The sequence below is a fragment of the Macaca mulatta genome, chromosome 13 (genome assembly GCF_049350105.2).
Source record: "Macaca mulatta isolate MMU2019108-1 chromosome 13, T2T-MMU8v2.0, whole genome shotgun sequence".
NCBI lineage: Eukaryota > Metazoa > Chordata > Mammalia > Primates > Cercopithecidae > Macaca > Macaca mulatta.
Window position 1 is genome coordinate 50,090,642 of NC_133418.1, and position 24,783 is coordinate 50,115,424.

The 24,783-nt window shown below is 42.3% G+C and overlaps 1 pseudogene; it reads left to right on the forward strand.

Annotated features, from left to right (window-relative positions):
* The first annotated feature begins 622 nt into the window (after window positions 1-622).
* On the forward strand, window positions 623-8,026 carry LOC114671800 (protein phosphatase 1 regulatory subunit 14B pseudogene; annotated as a pseudogene).
* Window positions 8,027-24,783: the final 16,757 nt, after the last annotated feature.

The following is a 24,783-nucleotide window of genomic DNA, read 5'->3' on the forward strand; positions in this document are numbered from 1 at the left end:
AGGAGAATGGCGCAAACCCGGGAGGCGGAGCTTGCAGTGAGCTGAGATCCAGCCACTGCACTCCAGCCTGGGCGACGGAGCCAGACTCCGTCTCAAAAAAATAAAATAAAATAAAATAAAATAAATAAAACCTTCTTATGAACAGATTTCTCTGACTTGCTTCTAGCTTTTTTGTATCTTGATTTTCCAGCTCTGCCTAGTCCCTTTGGATTGATGATTTAACTGGATTCTTTCCCATAGAATCACCCTTAGACCTAGGACCTATGTTTTAGAGGGTTCTTCTTTGGGGAAATCTATGGTCCCCAAGGGATGTGCCCATCGGGAGTCCAAACTTCCTTCTGGGTCATATTGCAGGTAACTGGGACCCTGGAATTTCCTGTCCAAACAGTCCTTATCCTGATTCCAGGGCCTGGACAAGCAGCTTCTCTGGGTCTGAAGAGGGGACCTTGCTGCCTGTGAGTGAACTCCCAGGCCTGAGGCGTGGCTGAGGGCAGTGCACAGGGCTTTTTGAGATGCAGGATGGAGCCAGGGCCAGGAAGAGAAGGGGGAATACCGGGGGCTGGGATCCTCTGTTTGTACTCCTGCCCTGGCCCGGCTAATCCTAGAGGTTCCAGGTATGAAGATGAATGAGGTCCAGTCGCTGGCCCAAAGGAACATCAAGAACACAAGTAAACCAGGGATCAAAGTTGAACTAAAGATTGTTTCTTTCTTCTGTCTAAAGCCCGGAGCCTGGAGCAGCCTTCAATGTGCTGCTCTCTACTCCCTCTGAATGACCTGCACCTCCCCAGCAGCAGGCAACCCCACCTCAAAGTGTTGCCCTCTCAAAATGCTCTCCAGTTCATCAAGACCCCAATCTTACAACTGGGGCTCATCTCAGAAGAGGAAGAGGGCAGTAAGACGGTGCTATCTCTTCCCTCTCTGCCCCAGCTTCTTCTATCAAGTGGAAGTCATAACTGCCCCCTCACTTCCCCAGGATTACTTTGAGGATAAAATTAGAATTGATCACCTGATTGCCCAACATTCAAGGCTATTCTAAGCAACCACCTCTCAAAGAGTAGTGCAAGAAAGAGCTAATCTGGGGTTACAGACACTGACACTCTGGACTATACATTGAGCTCTAGCCGTGCCAAGTTCTTGAGTCAATGCTGGTTTTCCATGTCACCCAGCACGCCTCAGGACTAATGCCCCCCAGTATGTACTCAACAGATGAAAGAATTTAATCTTAGTCCAAGCAGACTATAACCTGGGAAGACAGATCTCCAACAAGGGCTTACTCTAGCTGTGGGGAGACAGGCACACTTCTACTCTGTTCATGAAAATGCAAAATGGTACAGGCCTTTGGGAAAGTATCTTGGTAATATTCATCAAAAGTACACACGCAATTACTCTTTGACCTTGCAAATCCATTTCTGGGAATCCACAGATATACATTCTTATGAGATGACGTATGTACAAAGTTAGTTATGACACCACAGGTTGTAACAGCAAAAGATTAGAAATAGCCCCAGGCTCCATAAATAGAGATTAGTTAAATATACTGTGATGCAGCCTTACAACACAATACCTTAAAACAGAACAAGGACACTTTTTATGCATTGATGTGGAAGGATCTCCTTGATATATTGTTTATGTAAAAAATAATGGAAATAAGAATGCATTTTAACATTTTAATTTTTTCTTTCTTTTCTAAAAATATTTTTTATTTCCATTGGTTTTTGGGGAACAGATGGTGTTTGGTTACATGAGTAAGTTCTTTAGTGGTGATTTGTGAGATTTTGGTGTACCCATCACCTGAGCAGTATACACTGAACCCAATTTGTAGGTTTTTTTTAATCCTTCACCCCCTTCCCACATTTTTATATTTGATTGTATTTTCACAAAGAAACACTAGAAGTGTACAGAAGAAATTAGTAAGCGAGGCAGGCCGGGCACAGTGGCTCATGGCTGTAATCTCAGCACTTTGGGAGGCCGAGGTGGGTGGATCACCTGAGGTCAAGAGTTTGAGACCAGCCTGGCCAACATGGCCATCTCTACTAAAAGTGCAAAAAAATTGGCTGGGAGTGGTGGCATGCACGTGTAGTCCCAGCTACTTAGGAGACTAAGGCACGAGGATCGCTTGAACCTGGGTGGTGGAGGTTGCAGTAAGCCAAGATCACACCACTGTACTCCAGCCTGAGTGAAAGAGTGAGACTCTGTCTCAATTTAAAAAGAAAAGAAAAGAAAAAAAAAAGAGGCAGGAGAGAGGTTTTTCAGTATACAAACATATATATATATATTTTTAAACATAAATATTTTAACTTTGCAAAAAAGAAATTAATAAAGATTTTTTCAAAATCACTTCAGAATGCCTTCTAAATGGGCAAAGAGTGCTGAACTAGGTGGCAGAGGTTCAGATTCGATCTTGGGTGGGGCCCTGGCTTCCCTGAATTTGCTCATCTGTAAGACTACGGTGGCCCTGTATGCTCTCAGTCCCTTACAGCCCTGCTCTTCTATAAATAAGATATTTTCCTGGATCGCACCCTGTGTTATATTACTGCTCCCTTCTGTGCCCTTTCGTTTGTACAGACGGTATCAAATTGACTGAGCATGTTTGGCACCAACTACGGGAGAATTCCCAGCATCTCACAATTCATATCTGGTTACTTCCTGCTCTTGGATTATATTTGTCAATTGTCCATGCCGTGTACTTTTCTCTTAGGCTTTATTCAGAGGCTTTTAAATTTGCACTTTAACTTGGATTAGTCCTTTTAGAAAGCAATTTGGTCATATAAAAGGTAACTCATTTACTCTTTTGAAAGAGTTTAATACAGCATCCTGTTTATTGGGGAATTACCCTCTATATGACAAAGTCCAGTTGTTTTATTCACTGATTTGGAATTACTTCTATTGAGGGTTGTAGGGATGAGGGAGTAGGGATAACAGAAATCCATGGGTAGAGGATATGGAAGATGAGGTCAGCCAACTGCTCTGCTGCGTTTGGGGAAAAAAGGGCAAGGCTAAGGATGACAAAAAACCAGACAGGGGAGTGCTCTATGCAGAACAGAAGCATTGTTGTGCTCTGAGGTTGTGCAAAGGAGATCATTGAGTGAGAAGCATGGAGACAGAGGCTGAAGGCTCAAGGAGGATAGAGGAGCTCTACGAGTATAAGACACCAACTCTGCAATTGAGTCTGCTCCCAGCTACTCGGGAGGCAACTCGACTCTCACATCTGGCTGGGTGTCTGATGCTGGTGTGGACAGTGTTAGTATAACCTGCTGAGACACCCAGAGATCCCAGCACAACAATTTTCCTCTTTTCATTCCTTGAAAACCATTTTTGTTCAAAAACAAAATTTCATATTAAAAAATTAATTCTCAACCCAGCTATCACACTCCTCAGTATCTACCGAAAGGAGTTGAAAACATATCCACACAAACACCTGCACATGTATGTTTATAACAGCTTCATTCATAATTGCCAAAACCTGGAAGCAACCAAGATGTCTTTTGGGAGGCGAGTGGATAAATAAACTGTGGCACATCCAGACAATAGAATATTATTCAGCACTCAAAAGAAACAGGCTATCGAGCCTTGAAAAGGCATAAAGTCACCTTAAATGCATTATTAAGTGGAAGAAGCCAATCTTAATAGGCTACATACTCTATGATTCCAACTATATAATGTTCTTTTTTTTTTTTTTTTGACAGAGTTTCCCTCTGTCATCCAGGCTGGAGTACAATGGTGCGATCTTAGCTCATTACAACCTTGGCCTCCTGGGTTCAAGTGATTCTCGTGCCTCAGCCACCATACCCCACTAATTTTTGTATTCTTAGTAGAGACAGGGTTTTGCCATGTTGGCCAGGCTGGTCTCAAACTCCTGGCCTCAAGTGATTCTCCCACCTTGGCCCCTCAGAGTGCTGGGATTACAGGCATGAGCCATCGCATCCAGCCATTCCAACTATAAAACATTCTTCTGGAAAAGGCAAAGACAGTAAAAAGATTAGTTCTTGTCAGGGACTAGCGGGGAGGGAGGGATGAATAAGTATAGTATGGATGATTTTTAGGGCAATGAAACTACTTAGTATGATATTATAATGGTGGATACATATCATTATACGTTTGTCCGAACCCATAGAATGTACACCACCAAGAGTGAATCCTCATGTAAACTATGGACTCTGGGTGATAATGGACTTTGGGTGATAATGATGTGTCAATGTAAGTTCATCAATTTTAACAAATATACAACTTTGGTGAAGGACGTTGATAATGGGGAAGGCCATGCAACTGCCTCCTATATGAGGGCAGAGGGTTAATGGAAAATCTCTGTACCTTCCTCTCAATTTTACTGTGAACCTGAAACTACTCTACAAAATAAAGTCTGTTTTTTAATTCCAATTACTCTCACCCAAACACAATTCTTTTTTTTTTCTCTGTGTTTACTTCCAGGCCCTGATCATAAAAACTTATTGTTCCAGAAATAGAATAATTCTGTAGGTAGATTTCTGATATCTTCATTTAATATTACTTTATAAACCTGTGGCCTGAAAGCCTTCACAATGATTATTTTAATGACTGAATAATGTTCCATTGCATAGATACACTGTAATTTAGTTAACCATTTCCCTATTATGTTAAAGTTTCTTATATATTTAGCTTTCCTATCCTCAAAAAAATTTCTTTAAAATGAATTCTCAGCACTAGGCGAGGTGGCTCACATCTATAATCCCAGCACTTTGGGAGGCTGAGGACAGGCATTTGGCACCAGCCTGGGCAACATGGCAAAACCTCATCTCTATAAAAAATACAGAAATTAGCCGGGCATGATGGTGTGCACCTGTCGTACCAGCTACTCGGGAGGCTAAGGTGGGAGGATCGCTTGAGCCTGAGAGGTAGAAGCTGCAGTGAGCCAAGATTGTGCCACTGCACTGCAGCCTGGGCAACAGAGCAAGACACTGTCTCAAAAAATAGAAAAAAAAAAAAAAGAATTCTCCAGGGAAGCATAACTAGGTTAAAGTATATGAACATGGCAGATGTTTTCATTACTTTCTTACTTTATATCTTTCTTGAATTTATCCTATCTTCAGCCATGAAGTTTACTAGGACATTTAGGCAGAGCATCTTTTTGTTTCTTGGCCATCATTTGGGATCAAGATTTCATTTTTAAATGTATTTTAATAAGCTTTTTACACCTCTGACTTAAGCTATCATAACCATTATCTTTATTTTAAAAGTAATGCTATCACACTGATTCATTTAATCCACTGTATTTTTAAGTTCTTTTCTGAAATTTTTCATTGCTATCTATCAATTTTTTTCTTTATCATTTTTTTCTGTAGCCTTCGTTCTTACAAAGTTATTCCTCCACAATAGAAATGAATACTCTAATCTTTGCTAGTTTTTCCACAACTTGATTTAGAGGTTTAATAAGCTTACAGATAGGGAGTTTAATTTGGTGTGTGGTGTGTGGCCCCCAGAAAGAGTAAACTAATCTTGACTGATTGATTGTATTTATTTCACAACGTATAAGTCCCTACCCTGGGAAGTCAGTTTGGTCGCATTATCCCATGGGAGCAGTTCTTTATAGGTTAACCAGTCAATGTACATATTGCTTGGCAAGACTAGGCTTCAGCTTGTCCAGCATGAGTCTTGACTTACACTTCCATATTCCCTACAGAAAGTAGCCCCATGCTTTCCACCTGACAGATGTTCCACAAGTCTTTGTTAATTTTACCTGATTGGCATCAAAAAGAGCAACACAGAGCTGTTATTTAAAAGAATAAGCCAGAAACTGAATGGTATTGTTTTTAACTATTAGGACATGTCGCCACGCATCAGTCTTTCCCAGCTCATTGTTAGCTGGAAATGACTGGGAATGGGAACGTTGGGGGTAAATCCTGGATGGGTGTGGCTAATAAAGAGGATATGGCTGTGGAGCAGATAGACTTGGCTTCAAGCTCTGCATTTACTACTTTCTAGCTGGGGACCTTGAGCAAACTGAGCTCTGGGTTCCTCATTTTGTAAAAAGAGTTCAAAAGAGCTCTTGGTGTGGTTGAAATGAGAGTTCGAAATAATATACTCAGAGCACCTGCCAAGGTGTCTGGCCCCAAGCTGCTCAGTGTCTAACAATGATTATCACCTTCCTTGCTTCCATCATGTGCTGGAAAATCTAAGTGCATTAAAAAAAAATGAGAGACTGAAGGATGTGAATCCCTATGAGAAAGCATGAATATCAAGAAGGAAGCATAAAAGGTATGAAAGAAGCACGCACACACACATTCACACACACCCACACACACGTGCAACAATTCCAGGCTCAACTGTCTTGGCTGCATATGTTTTACCAAACATAGGAATATATTACAGCGAAGTTGTCTAAACTCTTGTTTATCTGAGTCCATCAGAGTTTATCTGTAAGTAATCTATCTCTAAAAGGCTGAAAGCTTTCCAGTTCATTCTAACACAGCAGTCCCATTTCTGGGAATTTATTTTAAAGTATATCCACACACCTACAAAATAATGGATTTATAGGGTTACTTACTGCAGCAGAAGACTGGAAACACCTCAAATATCTATCACTAGGGAACTGGTTGAATAAATAAACTATGGACACAACCACACAAAGGAACATTCTGTAGCTATAAAAAAAAAAAATATGAGGAAACACCCCATAAACTGATAGAGGACAATTTCCTTGATTTACGGTTAAAAAGAGCAGGTGGAGCACAGGTTATAAAACATGCTACCTTTTCTGCAATATTTTCAACAGTAGCAACTTCCCCTTCCCGATCTGCAAAACCACCAACACAGGGCTGACCTTAGGAACCAATGCGGCTTCAGCACTAGGACATTCACGGGCTAAAGAAGAAAAACTATACCATCATCTTACTGGCTGCTTAGGAAGATATTTGACATAATTCAGCATCCATCCTATCCTCTTAAAAGAAAAATATAAAACCCTATTAGTGTTTTAGAGGTAATGCAAAGACTCCCTCTGTATTACAAACCTATTAGAAACCAAGAGGAAGTGTGAGAAACGATGCTGAAATACTAAATGCGCGCTATAAAATCAGGTTCAAGACAAGAATGAGTTCTGTCTGGGCCAGTTCTGGAAGTTCCAGCCAACATGCTGAAATAAGAAAAAGGAGAAAAAAACAAATGTATTATTTTCAAATGATGTGATGTTAATCAATGGAACGTTAGTTAAAATAAGAAATATCAAGCAGGGCGGCCGCGGGGGACAAAGGGCGGGCGGATGGGCGGGGAGAGGGCGGGGCGCGGCAGGCCAGGCCCGGGGCTCCGCAAGCTGCAGCTGCCCCCGGGCGCCCCAGCGGGCGCCCTCGCCGCGGAGCAGCGCGGAGCGGAGCCGGCGAGCTAACCCGAGCCAGCCGACGGGCGTCCCGGAGGCGGCGGCGCAGCACGGCGGGGGGCGCGGCGTCGGTGGCCCCGGTCCCCGGGCCGGGCAGTGGCGGCCCAGGACCACGCGTCTACTTTCAGAGCCCCCCCGGGGCCGCAGGAGAGGGCCCGGGCGGCACGGACGATGAGGGCCCAGTGAGGCGCCAAGGGAAGGTCACCGTCCAGTATGACCTCAAGGAACTACGGAAGCGCCTCAACCTAGAGGAGTGGATCCAGGAGCAGCTTACGCGCCTCTACGACTGCCAGGAAGAGGAGATCCCAGAACTGGAGATTGATGTGGATGAGCTCCTGGACAAGGAGAGTGATGATGCCCGGGCTGCTGGTTGACTGTTACAAACCCACAGAGGACTTCACCTCTGGCCTGCTGGGCAAGATCCGGGGCATGCAGAAGCTGAGCCCACCCCAGAAGAAGTGAGGGTCCCCGACCCAGGCGAACGGTGGCTCCCACAGGACAATCGCTGCCCCCCGAACTCGTAGCAACAGCAATACCGGGGACCCTGCGGCCAGGCCTGGTGCCATGAGCAGGGCTCCTCGTGCCCCTGGCCTAGGAGTCTCTTCCCCTGCCCCCTCAGTTTTCCACTTTTGGGGTTTTTTTATTGTTATTAAACTGATGGGACCTTTTGTGTTTTTATATTGACTCTGCAGCGCGGTCCCGTTAATAAAGCTAGGAGATGCCTTTGGTGAAAAAAAAAAAGAAGTATCAAGCAATAGAATCCTACTGCAGGATGATGATATAGAATAACATTTTATGGTGGAAAAGTATCCAAGATATAGTATCAAATGGAAGAAGCAGTTTACAAAATAGTATCATACTATGTTTAGTTAAAGTATCTATTTATATCCCCACGTTGAATATATAGGTAGAGAAAAGTCTGAAAGGAAATCCACCAAAATATATTTAGAGATTGTATCTCTGGCCTATGGGTTTTGAAGTGATTCTTATTTTTATATACTTTTCAGCATGTCCTAAATGCTTTATTATGAGCATATGTATGTAATTTTTTAGATAAATTTCTTTCACCCACAAACACACGCACTCATGTGTGCACATGCAAAACTCATTTCAAGGTCAGTGGGATGAGCTGCATTTCTCTTAAAGTGGTTAGTGTTTGTGACCTAAGGCCACTTTCCAACTCCCACCTTTGTGAAAAACCAAGCTGGTCTGCTCTGCCTGGTCCCTGCACCTCTGAACAGAAGCCTCAAATCTGTGGACTCCAAAAAAGTTTACTCTGGGCTCAATTCCCCAGGTAACCATGGCCCCTGTCCTCAGTACCTATACCTAGTCCTAGCCCTATCCTAGCTGTTTGCAAAGAACCCCCAGCCCTCTGAAGCCTGCCTACCTTGCCTGAGTGAAGAGGGCTCCTCCTTGTGACACATCCAACAGAAGCCTTTGCCTCCCCAGTGGGTGAATTTGGAGATCCCTGTGGCAGTCTGAAGCCTCCAAATGCCAGGCTTCTCAGCCCCACAATGGGGCTGAAGGTCATAGGCAGAGCATACCAGTTCCTGTCACCTCATCCCAGGTCTCTTGGGATCTTAAATGTCCCATATATGTATTTCTTCCCTTGGGTCTCTGCTTTGTATTTCAGACAGCTGGTTGGGTGCATTCTGTTACCTCATTTCTGTTGGCCACATTTCATGAACCCTGTGTCTGCCTTTCCCCATCTCATCTTAGGAACATTGCCGGGCACAAGCTGCTGGTATGTGTGGTGCATCTGATCCTTATTTATTCTCCACCCTGCACCCTGAAGTTGTGAGAAGGCCCCCATCAGGTCTCAATTCCTCTGGGGAGAGGACTGGATTTGCTATCTTCCTGTGTCAACTTGAGTCATAATCCAGCAGCCTGCCCCCAGAGCCTGGTACTTCTTTTGCCTGGTACTTGCCCCACACCCCATCAGCTTCCCTCCTGACCCACTGCCCACCACACCATTGTAGGGTGGTCAGACTCACTCCGTAAGGCTGGACACCATCACCCCAGACAGAAGCATTCCCATGGCTGCAGCAATGGAGTGACCAAGCCATATATATGTCCAGCATGACTCAGTAGACTGAGATCAAAGCTGGCCTTGATCATCTTGGGACTCTGAAAAATATTGGCATAGTCATCCCTCATCTATCCAGAACCATTATGGAAAGTGTCTCCTTTCCATAATTTAGTTATGAACCAGGAATTAATGCACAGATACAAATGTCTTCAAATAGAGTTGCTTTGAACCTGGGAAATCTTTACGTTATACTCATTTCCACCTAGCTTGGTTATTTGATTTCTAACTCCAAAACATTTTAGGAAAAGCAAGCTAGAAAAAAGGGAAAGCAGCAGCTATGTGGCAGGCCTCAGGAAATGATTGCCTGATAATTGATAACATGCAAGGTTTGGAAAAGTATGAGACCTCCAAAAGTCCTTTGCATCTGATATTACCACTCAGCACACAACCTCATGTTTATAACGCAACCCCAAGTCACGCACGTGCAAACATGAGTCACCTTCAGCATGCTCCCCGAGGATGCCTAGGTGTTTCCAAACAACTCCCAGACCTCTGAAGACTGCATACCCTGTCCGAAGTTGAGAGGGCTTCCCCACGTAATGCATCCCCCGAAGCTTTTGCATAATCACAGTTCGCGAGCAGCATGTTCAGTTCTCATAGTTTGTACTGCAGTTCTCAGAAACTGATGGGAATGCATTTTTAAGGTTGATATACTTACAACAGTAAATATATATTCATATATTTAAAGCACAAATAGTGCTTTATTTGCTGCCTATATCCTTGTTTCTTGAATTAGCTAATGAAGGGGAAAGAAACCTTGACCAATTAATTGTTAATGACCTCAGTTTTCTGATGAACTTCGCCTTCCTCATCTCTAAAATGAAGCCAATAATACCTGCCTGAAGCGCTTCGGATCACCATGAAAATCTAATAGGATAGCTATGTGAAAGTTCTACAGAAAAAAATAAAGAATGTGTGGTAATTTCCCTTATCTAGATTGGATCATGCATCTAAATTACAGAAGGAAGGAAAACTACAAGTACACATTACTCAAAGGTTAGAGATTAGGCAAATCTTGAAGACAGATAATTGACAGAATTGGGCACAGCTCAGAGAGGACCTCCACCAGTGTTAGCAACAGGCTATTCTTGGGGAAAAAGCGACACCTACTGCATCTAACTATACTGCAATGGACACAGAAAACCAAAAGTCTTCAAACTTGTGTTCAACGTTAGTCAGGCATGAGATCCCTACTTCACTATTGCAAAAATAAGAAATTAGAAATAGTCATACCGTATTTCTCCGGAAAAATGACAATCTTCTTTCGTTTAAAAATAACTGTTTCATATTCAAGTGTAATGCATATTATAGATATTTAAAGAACACAAAGATCCTCTAATAACATCATTATCAAACATGTCTTAGAGCTGCTGCCACTGCCATCTTCATTTCTCTTCATTCTTCCATTTTTTTCCTTCACTTATTCTCCTTCCCCACCTCTTCATCATCCTCCTCCTTCCATCTCAATTCATGCACATTGTTAAAAATAAAATAAAAAATAAGATAGTAAATCAAAAGTAAAACCCCTCATCAGGGTGACCATTGCTAACAGTTGGTTGTGTGCTATGCCACACAATTTTATGACAGTGGAAATACATATCTATTACAAACTATTATAAGATAGTACTGGTTGTCATTGCTCTCCAGCCAAAGATCACTCGGAACACACCTGTAGTCAAGCAAGTTGGGGTTATTACTCTTTGCTGTGGGGGAGAATGCATGGCATGGGGAAGTGTGGGGTGTTTCAGTAAGAGGGTGCTAGAAAGAAATTATTATGGGACTCAGGCTTGTGCTAGGGGGTTTGCAGAAGGATTTAAGGAAGCGGGGTAATTCTGTGGGTGGGTATCTTAATAACTCTTATCCGGAAGGAGGGAAGACTGCTGCAAAGCTAAAGCCAGTGAAGAACTGGTAAAGAAGCAGCAGTCATTCCTCTTAGCCGGGACAGGAGGCTGCTCAGTCATTTTGTGGTCTGGACAGTGTTCCTGTTTTGCCTGCATTCAGACGTGATTACAGAGTGATCTCATTTTTTTCTTCATCTATCATCGGCACTGAGTGTCCTTGTCTGATGTTGGTGTTCTATGAAATCCTTTATGTTCAATAGGAAAACACCGAGGCTATGAGTGCCAGGCCAACTCCCATCTGTCAGGGACCACTTTTCTCTTTCTTACTGTTTCCTCTTTTTTTTTTGCTTAACAATGTGGACATTTTTTCATGTCAATACTGAAGCTAATTTAACCAAATTTCTATTGTTGAATAATTGATTTTTTCCCAACATTTCAGGCTTATAATTAATATAAAATAAAAATCTTTAGAAGTATGTCTTTGCACACTTATACTGCTATTTCCTTAAAATAAATATCTAAAAGTGTAATTACTGGATCAAATGATATATACACTTTAAAGTTTTCAATAGATATTGCCAGAATGCCCTCCATAGAGTGTGTACTAATTTCATTTCCAACAATAGTATAGAACACCCACTCTCCACAAATCCTTATTTGGGGAGCACACAAGGTCACCAACCTTTTTTTCTTGTCTTTTCTGGTTCCATAGACAGAAAAACATCTTAAAGTGTTTTATTATGTAAAATTTGATACACACACAAGACAAAATGAGGCATGTATATGTCTCACTAGACTACACTACATTAGACTGTCTCAGTAGCTTCAGGGGAGTCTGGTTAGGTGGTACAAATGCTTTGATCATCTCAAACCTGTTTCTCAAGCTGCTAGCTAAGAAGAGAGGTCAGTAGAATGGAGTATCTTTGGGTTCCTCAGATTTGGAACACACCTTAACAATAGCGCCTTTCAAAGTGTGTTGCTGTCTGCTTACTCATCTGCCTACCCCTGAATTATGAGCTTTAAGGGGACAGGGACTATGTCTTATTCACTTTTGTGTCTCCAGAATCTAGCCCAGAACCTAACCTAAATAGACCTAAATTAATATTTAATGAACACCCCCAATCTATTTTTTTAAAATCAATTGATACACAAGTAGTTGGGGGTGATAAATTAGCTATAGATTTTCTATGTAAGAAACATACTTATACATAAATTTCAATTTGTCCAACTACTCTGTTGGAATAATTCCTACAGACTGGAACTGCCAGGACAAAGTACATACAAGATCTAAATTTTGAGTAAATTTCCCAAAACTGGAGTAAATTTTCCCAGTGTTTAATAGTTCCTTATTTCCTAATATTCTATACAAATGTTAGATTTCTGTATTTGTGATCATTGATAATGTAATATTACAAAGAAATTGCTTTTTCATCTATTAATGTTAAGCTACATCATCTTCATATCATCTTATTAATCATTTGCATTATTTCATTTTCCTCTATTTCTTTTATTTTCATTTCCCTTTTAATGTTAGTCTCTTTGTTACTGATTTCTAAGAGCTCATTTATGATTAAGAAGGTTAACATTTTTTCAAGTATTGCAAATGAAATACCATGTTTTTCTCATTTATTTTACTGTGGTGTTTTAATTTTGGGTTGTGCAGAAGTTACGTATTGAAATATGATCATGTTCTGTTTTACATATATGAAATGAACAATGAGTAAAGGAGGAAACACCGCTCCACTCTAGGAAGGCAAGACCCAGTTCTTGGAAGTTGATCCCTAATGGGCACTATTTGGGTACTTTGTAACTGCAGGGGTTCTGAGCACAAGCTTTGGAATCTGAGAGACCTGGGTTTTAGTCACAACTCAACTACAAACTAACTGTATGACCCTGAGCAAGTTATTTCTCCTTCGAGCCTCAGTTTCACTGGCCGACAATGTGGCTAACAACACTAGTCTTTCTGAGATTGAGCTTGATGTATAAAATGTTTAGCTCAATGCCCACACCATATCTAGCACATTATTATATTTTAGGGCATTATTGTTATTATTATTAAAGGCAACTATGATTAAGGAATTTATGCTTGCAAAGTGGTGTTGTGCCTTCCAGGGATACCTTTACTCTTTCACTCTGGAAGAAAGAGCAGAGAGGCCCTACCTGTGGACAACCAGACACAAATTAGGGCCCAAAGCAAAGAAGGGTACAGGATGGAGTTCAGAACATAGAAAGGGAGAGGTCGTTTGAGGTCTAGGAGGACACCCTAAAGCTGTCCCTTGAAAACCATGAGCCTATGAGCAGAGGATCCCAGGGGCTGCCACTTGGTACTGCAGAACCACAGGAGCTGGGAGCTAAGTGGTCTCCTATAGGAATACTGACCAGTGGATGGTGTTGGCCTCTCAGCAGGACCTGCGTTCTTTCCATTACCTGGTGTGTCAGCTCGGCAATGGCCATATTCATTCACTCAATAAATATTGAGCATCTACTACGTGTCAGGCACTGTTCACTGTTCTAAGCACTGGGGATACAACAGTGAACAAAACAGCCATAATCCAGGCTTTCATGGAGTTTGCAATCTAACAAGAAGGAAAATAATTTAAATAAACAAGCAAACAAGAAAATACCAATTAATGATATGCTATGCTGAGAATTAAAATAGGAGGATGTGATAGGAAGTAACTGGGAGCTATTTTATACAAAGTAATCAGAGTGGGCCTCTTTATGGAGGCAACATTTCAGATAAAGCCTGACTGACCAGAAGGACTTGCAAAGATCAGGGGAAACAACTAGTTCCCCCTAGTTGGGAACAAGCTTGGTGTATCTAGAAAGCTGAATGAAGGTTGGTGGGGCTGTTGCCCCTGAGTGAGGGGAAAGTAAAAATAGTTTAGATAGATGAACAGAGGTCCTAACATGTAAGGCTCTGTAAATCACAACGGAGGATTTGGATTTTATTCTAATTGTAACGGGAAGTGATGGGAAGGTTTTAATTTGGAAGGAACAACACTGTCTTATTTAGTTTTCTTTTCTTTTTTTTTTTTAATTATACTTTAGGTTCTAGGATACATGTGCACATGTACGCCTATGCAGTATAGGTATACATGTGCCATGCTGGTTTGCTGCACCCATCAACTCATCATTTACATTAGGTATTTCTCCTAATGCTATTCCTCTCCTAGCCTCCCACCCCCCGACAGGCCCCGGTATGTGATGTTCTCCGCCCTGTGTCCATGTGTTCTCATAACGAGGTTCAACTCCTACTTATAAGTGAGAACATGCGGTGTTTGGTTTTCTGTCCTTGTGATAGTTTGCTCAGAATGATGGTTTCCAGCTTCATCCATGTCCCTGCAAAGGATATGAACCCATCCGTTTTATGGCCGCATAGCATTCCATGGTGCATATGTGCCACATTTTCTTAATCCAGTCTATCACTGATGGACATTTGGGTTGGTTCCAAGTCTTTGCTATTGTGAATAGTGCTGTAATAAACATATGTGTGCATGTGTCTTTATAGTAGCATGATTTATAATTCTTTGGGTATATACCCAGTAATGGGATAGCTGGGTCAAATGGTATTTCTATTTCTAGATCCTTGAGGAATCCCCACACTGTCTTCCACATGGTTGAACTAATTTACACTCCCACTAAGAGTGTAAAAGCGTTCCTATTTCTCCACATCCTCTCCAGCATCTGTTGTTTCCTGACTTTTTAATGATCACCATTCTAACTGGCGTGAGATGGTATCTAATTGTGGTTTTGATTTGCATTTCTCTGATGACCAGTAATGATGAGCATTTTTTCATGTCTGTTGGCTGCATAAATGTCTTCTTTTGAGAAGTGTCTGTTCATATCCTCTGCCCACTTTTTGATGGGGTTGTTTTTTTCTTGTAAATTTGTTTAAGTTCTTTGTAGATTCTGGATATTAGCCCTTTGTCAGACGGATAGATTGCAAAAATTTTCTCCAATCTTAGTCTTCAAAGGTCACTGTCTATATCAAACTCTAAGACAGCTATAGTAAATTAAAGTAATTATGGTTTTTATTTGCCCAGCCAACTTAACCATGTCCCTCATTCTGATAATTTAATCCTGTCCTCCCTGGGCACACACCTGACTCAGGCCTGACCAATCATAGTATCCCATTTCCTTGGACACAGTCATTGCTTCAGTGTGGGCATGTGATCTAAGCTGGGCCAATCAGAGTCCTTCCCTGGGATTCCTGGATTGGAGCTAAAGAAGTAGCCTTGCCTCTACGGTACAGAGCTGAGAGAATGTGAAGGAAAAATGGCAACCATCTATAGCTCTAGGAATATGTCCATTTCCAGCAAGCAGAACATGAAGAGATGACAGACTAATGGGAGAAAAATAATCCTGGTGGCATTAACCCTGATTCCAGTGGCTAAGGCCTCAGTTCCTAAGGCCCTTCTTGCAATCCTAGGGAATACCTACTCCTTATCTTTTCTACTAAGTGAGCCACTAAGTTTCTCTCTCTTTTTGTTTTTTTTTAATTTATTTATTATTATTATACTTTAAGTTGTAGGGTACATGTGCATAACGTGCAGGTTTGTTACATATGTATACTTGTGCCATGTTGCTGTGCTGCACCCATCAACTCGTCATTTACATCAGGTATAACTCCCAATGCAATCCCTCCCCCCTCCCCCCTCCCCATGATAGGCCCCGGTGTGTGATGTTCCCCTTCCTGAGTCCGAGTGATCTCATTGTTCAGTTCCCACCTATGAGTGAGAACATGCGGTGTTTGGTTTTCTGTTCTTGTGATAGTTTGCTAAGAATGATGGATTCCAGCTGCATCCAAGTCCCTACAAAGGACTCAAACTCATCCTTTTTTATGGCTGCATAGTATTCCATGGTGTATATGTGCCACATTTTCTTAATCCAATCTGTCACTGATGGACATTTGGGTTGATTCCAAGTCTTTGCTATTGTGAATAGTGCTGCAATAAACATACGTGTGCATGTGTCTTTATAGCAGCATAATTTATAATCCTTTGGGTATATACCCAGTAATGGGATGGCTGGGTCATATGGTACATCTAGTTCTAGATCCTTGAGGAATTGCCATACTGTTTTCCATAATGGTTGAACTAGTTTACAATCCCACCAACAGTGTATCAGTGTTCCTATTTCTCCACATCCTCTCCAGCACCTGTTGTTTCCTGACTTTTTAATGATTGCCATTCTAACTGGTGTGAGATGGTATCTCACCGTGGTTTTGATTTGCATTTCTCTGATGGCCAGTGATGATGAGCATTTTTTCATGTGTCTGTTGGCTGTATGAATGTCTTCTTTTGAGAAATGTCTGTTCATATCCTTTGCCCACTTTTTGATGGGGTTGTTTGTTTTTTTCTTGTAAATTTGTTTGAGTTCTTTGTAGGTTCTGGATATTAGCCCTTTGTCAGATGAGTAGATTGCAAAAATTTTCTCCCATTCTGTAGGTTGCCTGTTCACTCTGATGGTAGTGTCTTTTGCTGTGCAGAAGCTCTTTAGTTTAATGAGATCCCATTTGTCAATTTTGGCTTTTGCTGCTGTTGCTTTTGGTGTTTTAGACATGAAATCTTTGCCCATGCCTATGTCCTGAATGGTACTACCTAGGTTTTCCTCTAGGATTTTTATGGTATTAGGTCTAACATTTAAGTCTCTAATCCATCTTGAATTAATTTTCGTATAAGGAGTAAGGAAAGGATCCAGTTTCAGCTTTCTACTTATGGCTAGCCAATTTTCCCAGCACCATTTATTAAATAGGGAATCCTTTCCCCATTTCTTGTTTCTCTCAGGTTTGTCAAAGATCAAATGGCTGTAGATGTGTGGTATTATTTCTGAGGACTCTGTTCAGTTCCATCGGTCTATATCTCTGTTTTGGTACCAGTACCATGCTGTTTTGGTTACTGTAGCCTTGTAGTATAGTTTGAAGTCAGGTAGCGTGATGCCTCCAGCTTTGTTCTTTTGACTTAGGATTGTCTTGGAGATGCGGGCTCTTTTTTGGTTCCATATGAACTTTAAAGCAGTTTTTTCCAATTCTGTGAAGAAACTCATTGGTAGCTTGATGGGGATGGCATTGAATCTATAAATTACCTTGGGCAGTATGGCCATTCTCACGATATTGATTCTTCCTATCCATGAGCATGGTATGTTCTTCCATTTGTTTGTGTCCTCTTTTATTTCACTGAGCAGTGGTTTGTAGTTCTCCTTGAAGAGGTCCTTTACATCCCTTGTAAGTTGGATTCCTAGGTATTTGATTCTCTTTGAAGCAATTGTGAATGGAAGTTCATTCCTGATTTGGCTCTCTGTTTGTCTGTTACTGGTGTATAAGAATGCTTGTGATTTTTGCACATTAATTTTGTATCCTGAGACTTTGCTGAAGTTGCTTATTAGCTTAAGGAGATTTTGGGCTGAGACAATGGGGTTTTCTAAATATACAATCATGTCATCTGCAAACAGGGACAATTTGACTTCTTCTTTTCCTAACTGAATACCCTTGATTTCTTTCTCTTGCCTGATTGCCCTAGCCAGAACTTCCAACACTATGTTGAATAGGAGTGGTGAGAGAGGGCATCCCTGTCTTGTGCCAGTTTTCAAAGGGAATTTTTCCAGTTTTTGCCCATTCAGTATGATATTGGCTGTGGGTTTGTCATAAATAGCTCTTATTATTTTGAGGTACGTTCCATCAATACCGAATTTATTGAGCATTTTTAGCATGAAGGGCTGTTGAATTTTGTCAAAAGCCTTTTCTGCATCAATTGAGATAATCATGTGGTTCTTGTCTTTGGTTCTGTTTATATGCTGGATTATGTTTATTGATTTGCGAATGTTGAACCAGCCTTGCATCCCAGGGATGAAGCCCACTTGATCATGGTGGATAAGCTTTTTGATGTGTTGCTGAATCCGGTTTGCCAGTATTTTATTGAGGATTTTTGCATCGATGTTCATCAGGGATATTGGTCTAAAATTCTCTTTTTTTGTTGTGTCCTTGCCAGGCTTTGGTATCAGGATGATATTGGCCTCATAAAATGAGTTAGGGAGGATTCCCTCTTTTTCTATTGATTGGAATAGTTTCAGAAGGAATGATACCAACTCCTCCTTGTACCTCTGGTAGAATTCAGCTGTGAATCCATCTGGTCCTGGACGTTTTTTAGTTGGTAGGCTATTAATTGTTGCCTCAATTTCAGAGCCTGCTATTGGTCTATTCAGGGATTCAACTTCTTCCTGGTTTAGTCTTGGAAGAGTGTAAGTGTCCAGGAAATTATCCATTTCTTCTAGATTTTCCAGTTTATTTGCGTAGAGGTGTTTATAGTATTCTCTGATGGTAGTTTGTATTTCTGTGGGGTCGGTGGTGATATCCCCTTTATCATTTTTAATTGCGTCGATTTGATTCTTCTCTCTTTTCTTCTTTATTAGTCTGGCTAGTGGTCTGTCAATTTTGTTGATCTTTTCAAAAAACCAACTCCTGGATTCATTGATTTTTTGGAGGGTTTTTTGTGTCTCTATCTCCTTCAGTTCTGCTCTGATCTTAGTTATTTCTTGCCTTCTGCTAGCTTTCGAATGTGTTTGCTCTTGCTTCTCTAGTTCTTTTAACTGCGATGTTAGAGTGTCAATTTTAGATCTTTCCTGCTTTCTCTTGTGGGCATTTAGTGCTATAAATTTCCCTCTACACACTGCTTTAAATGTGTCCCAGAGATTCTGGTATGTTGTATCTTTGTTCTCATTGGTTTCAAAGAACATCTTTATTTCTGCCTTCATTTCGTTATGTACCCAGTAGTCATTCAGGAGCAGGTTGTTCAGTTTCCATGTAGTTGAGCAGTTTTGATTGAGTTTCTTAGTCCTGAGTTCTAGTTTGATTGCACTGTGGTCTGAGAGACAGTTTGTTATAATTTCTGTTCTTGTACATTTGCTGAGGAGTGCTTTACTTCCAATTACGTGGTCAATTTTGGAGTAAGTATGATGTGGTGCTGAGAAGAATGTATATTCTGTTGATTTGGGGTGGAGAGTTCTATAGATGTCTATTAGGTCTGCTTGCTGCAGAGATGAGTTCAATTCCTGGATATCCTTGTTAACTTTCTGTCTCGTTGATCTGTCTAATGTTGACAGTGGAGTGTTGAAGTCTCCCATTATTATTGTATGGGAGGCTAAGTCTCTTTGTAAGTCTCTAAGGACTTGCTTTATGAATCTGGGTGCTCCTGTATTGGGTGCATATATATTTAGGATAGTTAGCTCTTCCTGTTGAATTGATCCCTTTACCATTATGTAATGGCCTTCTTTGTCTCTTTTGATCTTTGATGGTTTAAAGTCTGTTTTATCAGAGACTAGTATTGCAACCCCTGCTTTTTTTTGTTCTCCATTTGCTTGGTAAATCTTCCTCCATCCCTTTATTTTGAGCCTATGTATGTCTCTGCGTGTGAGATGGGTCTCCTGAATACAGCAGACTGATGGGTCTTGACTCTTTATCCAGTTTGCCAGTCTGTGTCTTTTAATTGGAGCATTTAGTCCATTTACATTTAAGGTTAATATTGTTATGTGTGAACTTGATCCTGCCATTATGATATTAACTGGTTATTTTGCTCGTTAGTTGATGCACTTTCTTCCTAGCCTCAATGGTCTTTACATTTTGGCATGTTTTTGCAATGGCTGGTACTGGTTGTTCCTTTCCATGTTTAGTGCTTCCTTCAGGGTCTCTTGTAAGGCAGGCCTAGTGGTGACAAAATCTCTAAGCATTTGCTTATCTGTAAAGGATTTTATTTCTCCTTCACTTATGAAACTTAGTTTGGCTGGATATGAAATTCTGGGTTTAAAATTCTTTTCTTTAAGAATGTTGAATATTGGCCCCCACTCTCTTCTGGCTTGTAGAGTTTCTGCTGAGAGATCTGCTGTTAGTCTGATGGGCTTCCCTTTGTGGGTAACCCGACCTTTCTCTCTGGCTGCCCTTAAGATTTTTTCCTTCATTTCAACTTTGGTGAATCTGGCAATTATGTGTCTTGGAGTTGCTCTTCTCGAGGAGTATCTTTGTGGCATTCTCTGTATTTCCTGGATTTGAATGTTGGCCTGCCCTACTAGGTTGGGGAAGTTCTCCTGGATGATATCCTGAAGAGTGTTTTCCAACTTGGTTCCATTTTCCCCCTCACTTTCAGGCACCCCAATCAGACGTAGATTTGGTCTTTTTACATAATCCCATACTTCTTGCAGGCTTTGTTCATTTCTTTTTCTTCTTTTTTCTTTTGGTTTCTCTTCTCGCTTCATTTCATTCATTTGATCCTCAATCGCTGATACTCTTTCTTCCAGTTGATCGAGTTGGTTACTGAAGCTTGTGCATTTGTCACGTATTTCTCGTGTCATGGTTTTCATCTCTTTCATTTCGTTTAGGACCTTCTCTGCATTAATTACTCTAGCCATCAATTCTTCCACTTTTTTTTCAAGATTTTTAGTTTCTTTGCGCTGGGTACGTAATTCCTCCTTTAGCTCTGAGAAATTTGATGGACTGAAGCCTTCTTCTCTCATCTTGTCAAAGTCATTCTCTGTCCAGCTTTGATCCGTTGCTGGCGATGAGCTGCGCTCCTTTGCCGGGGGAGATGCGCTCTTATTTTTTGAATTTCCAGCTTTTCTGCCCTGCTTTTTCCCCATCTTTGTGGTTTTATCTGCCTCTGGTCTTTGATGATGGTGATGTACTGATGGGGTTTTGGTGTAGGTGTCCTTCCTGTTTGATAGTTTTCCTTCTAACAGTCAGGACCCTCAGCTGTAGGTCTGTTGGAGATTGCTTGAGGTCCACTCCAGACCCTATTTGCCTGGGTATCAGCAGCAGAGGCTGCAGAAGATAGAATATTTCTGAACAGCGAGTGTACCTGTCTGATTCTTGCTTTGGAAGCTTCCTCTCAGGGGTGTACTCCTCCCTGTGAGGTGTGGGGTGTCAGACTGCCCCTAGTGGGGGATGTCTCCCAGTTAGGCTACTCAGGGGTCAGGGACCCACTTGAGCAGAGAGTCTGTCCCTTCTCAGATCTCAACCTCCGTGTTGGGAGATCCACTGCTCTCTTCAAAGCTGTCAGACAGAGTCGTTTGCGTCTGCAGAGGTGTCTGCGTCTGCAGAGGTGTCTGCTGCGTTTGTTTAGTTTACTGTGCCCTGTCCCCAGAGGTGGAGTCTACAGAGACAGGCAGGTTTCCTTGAGCTGCTGTGAGCTCCATTCGAGCTTCCCAGCAGCTTTGTTTACCTACTTAAGCCTCAGCAATGGCGGGCGCCCCTCCCCCAGCCTCGCTGCTGCCTTGCCGGTAGATCACAGACTGCTGCGCTAGCAATGAGGGAGGCTCCGTGGGTGTGGGACCCTCCCGGCCAGGTGTGGGATATGATCTCCTGATGTGCCTGTTTGCTTAAAGCGCAGTATTGGGGTGGGAGTTACCCGATTTTCCAGGTGTTGTGTGTCTCAGTTCCCCTGGCTAGGAAAAGGGACTCCCTTCCCCCTTGCGCTTCCCAGGTGAGGCAATGCCTTGCCCTGCTTCAGCTCTCGCTGGCTGCAGCAGCTGACCAGCACCGATCATCCGGCCCTCCCCAGTGAGATGAACCCAGTACCTCAGTTGAAAATGCAGAAATCACCAGTCTTCTGTGTCGCTCGCGCTGGGAGTTGGAGACTGGAGCTGCTCCTATTCCTAAGTTTCTCTCTTTACTGAACCCTGTCACCATGAACCCTCTCTAACTTAACAGCCCTTCTTACCCAGGTATTTTTTAAAATATCCAGTCACCATTTCTCTAAGAGGAAATTCACTTTACTCCAGGGAGACGGAAGAAAGGAGAGAAAGCAGCAGGTGCTCAGTAGGAGAGGTGAGTGAGATTATGAGTACAAAGATTTAGTATATGTTTCTCTTCAATAAAGAAACAAAGAGGACATCAGCAGCTCTTGGTCCTAGTAAAAGGGTCTGAGGCCATAATTTTTGTTTTTGTTTTTGTTTGAGACAAGGTCTCGCTCTGTCACCCATGCTGGAGTGCAGTGGCACGATCATGGCTCACTTCAGCCTCCACCTCCCAGGCTCACAGGCTTAATCCATCCTCTCGCCTCAGCCTCCTAAAGTAGCTAGGAGTAGAGGCATGCACCAGCATCCCGAGCTAACTTTTGTATTTTTTTCAGAGACAGGATTCCGTCATTTTGCCCTGGCTGCTCTGGAACTCCTGGGCTCAAGTGAGCTGCCTGCCTTGGCCTCCCAAAGTGCTGGGATTACAAATGTGAACCACCGCGCCGGCCCTGTGGCCGTACTTCAGGCACAAATGCTTAGTACTGTGGTCTTAGCACAAGGCTATCATAGCTCTTTTCCATCTGCTTGAACTTGCATAGTCACATGGCTTGCTTTGTTCATTGAAATGTGATCATGCATGTTACTTCTAGACAAAAACTTCAGGTGCCTACCTATGGCTAGCCAAGTTCCCTTTTCCTTTTTCTACAATCATGGAAGCTTGTGTCAAGATGGAACCTCCCTGAGCCTTGGTTCCTGAGTGACTGCCAAGGATAGACATATGGCATGAGTAACAAATGTTTTAAGCCACTAAGAGTGTGGGGTTGTTATTGCATCATAGCAAAGCCTGCCCTGGCTAGTAACACAATAAATACCCAAAGTAGAATAAGAACTTATCTAGCAAAGATCCCAATGACAACTGTATTACAAACCTTTGTAGAGGTAGCACGTGGACACCTTATTTTGTTGACTGCAATCCCGTAGGTTCATATTCCTTTTTTCCAAGGACATTTACCTAGGAATTACAAGGTAATCTCAATCTATGATGACCTATATTGTTATGATGAAATCATAGACTTTGAGTCTGGTTAAAAAAAAAAAGTTAATTTGGTGGATATCTGTGGGGAGAAATTGCATTAGGAGGATGGTTCCTACAAAAGGTTGGAAGGAGATCCTCTTTCTTCATTTCGGGCACTTGGTGCTCACTCAACTCCACCCTATCTACAGCTATTCTGCTCAATCTCTAGGTAGGTTCATCACACATATGCTCCAGACAGACCATTTTAGAAATGCTGATATTAGTATAGTGGGCAGGAATTTTTCTCCACAAACTTATAGGTACAAAAACCTATTTTATTTATTTAATCAAATTAACCCAATTCTAAGCGTCCAGTCATCTGACAAGATATTTGATCTCAGCCATCTTGAGGGTGATCGTCCCTCTCCCTAGAATTCCACATGAATCCAGGGGCCTCATGTGGCTCCCAGCAAAGGGCCGAAGATCCTCTAGTTTTTATGACTGTTGCTGAGAAGCTCCTCATCCAAGCCCATACAGAGGGTGAGCAGCTCCCTCCTTCCACACCAAGCATGGGGACCCTTTCTCACAATCCTCTATGTCACAGCTGTCTCCAGCAAACACATATTCCATCCCAGCAGAGGTCTGTCACATCTGAGGAAGTGGCATGGAAGCAGGGCATAGGTCTACATCACTCAAAGAAAAAACACCCATCCCCGTCCTCACCTCGGGGAAGGCCACTTCTGCCTTCTCACTTCTTATGGAGGAAGGAATTGGAGCTTACGTATCAAACACATTTAAGTGTGTCTTGAGAGTGCTAAGGATGGGTGGCAAGTCCTCGTGTTTTGGGCTGGCAGAGAGTTCAGATGAACCCATGTGAGGGGATTAGTGGCCCTTACTTGACAGATATGCAACGTGCCTAAGGAAGGCCTGAGGCCTCAGCCTCCCTGATTAGACAGGTCCAATCAGCCTTCTCAATCATTAATCTTCAGAGAATCTCTGCTGTTTTAAAAATGTACCCAGGTTTGCTTTAATAAGGTATAATAAGACACACAGACACAGAAATGACTATCATCGAGGAAGTTTATACTCACAGGTCCCTAGAAACAGGAGGCAAAGCACACTATGCAGGGACCACATGGAGAAGCACCAGGGTCAGTCAGGATGCAGAGGGAGCAGGGAATCATGGGCAAGAGCGCTTATTGTAGTTTCCATTGTAAGGTATGAGTGAGGCAGGGTAGGCAGACTTAGGATTGGCTAGTTTGAGTAATTTCAGCAGGCTTTGGAGTAAAGAGGCCAATCCCTAGTTGTCTGGTGCCTGGCCCTAGGTGATTAGGGCAGGGAGATAGTGGCTCAGAGTATAAGAGCCCTGGTCTCTCTCCTCCTTGAAAAACTCTTCCCTCCCACTCCCCACAGGAAGCCCAGTCCCCTTTGACATCTCCCCACCTTCCTTCCTCCCCCAAAGAGGAACTAGGCCATAACCTCAAGTGAGTGGGGTTGAAAGATAGGCTGAGGGTAAACCAAAGAACACACAGCCTTCCTCCATTATATACAAAGGGATCTCAGGCCACTAAGGTCAGACAGAGCTGAGGATTATAAAAGTCATAGATCTGCCTCCCAAAACCTAGAAACCAGCAGCTATGAGCTGTCCAGAGGTGACCCAGAACAGGACATCTGTGAAGTAATGACTGTCCTTTTACTGAGTGAGGCTTAATGTGATTGCGTGTGTCATGGTTATCATATAGTTAAGCTACATGATTATGAATAAGCC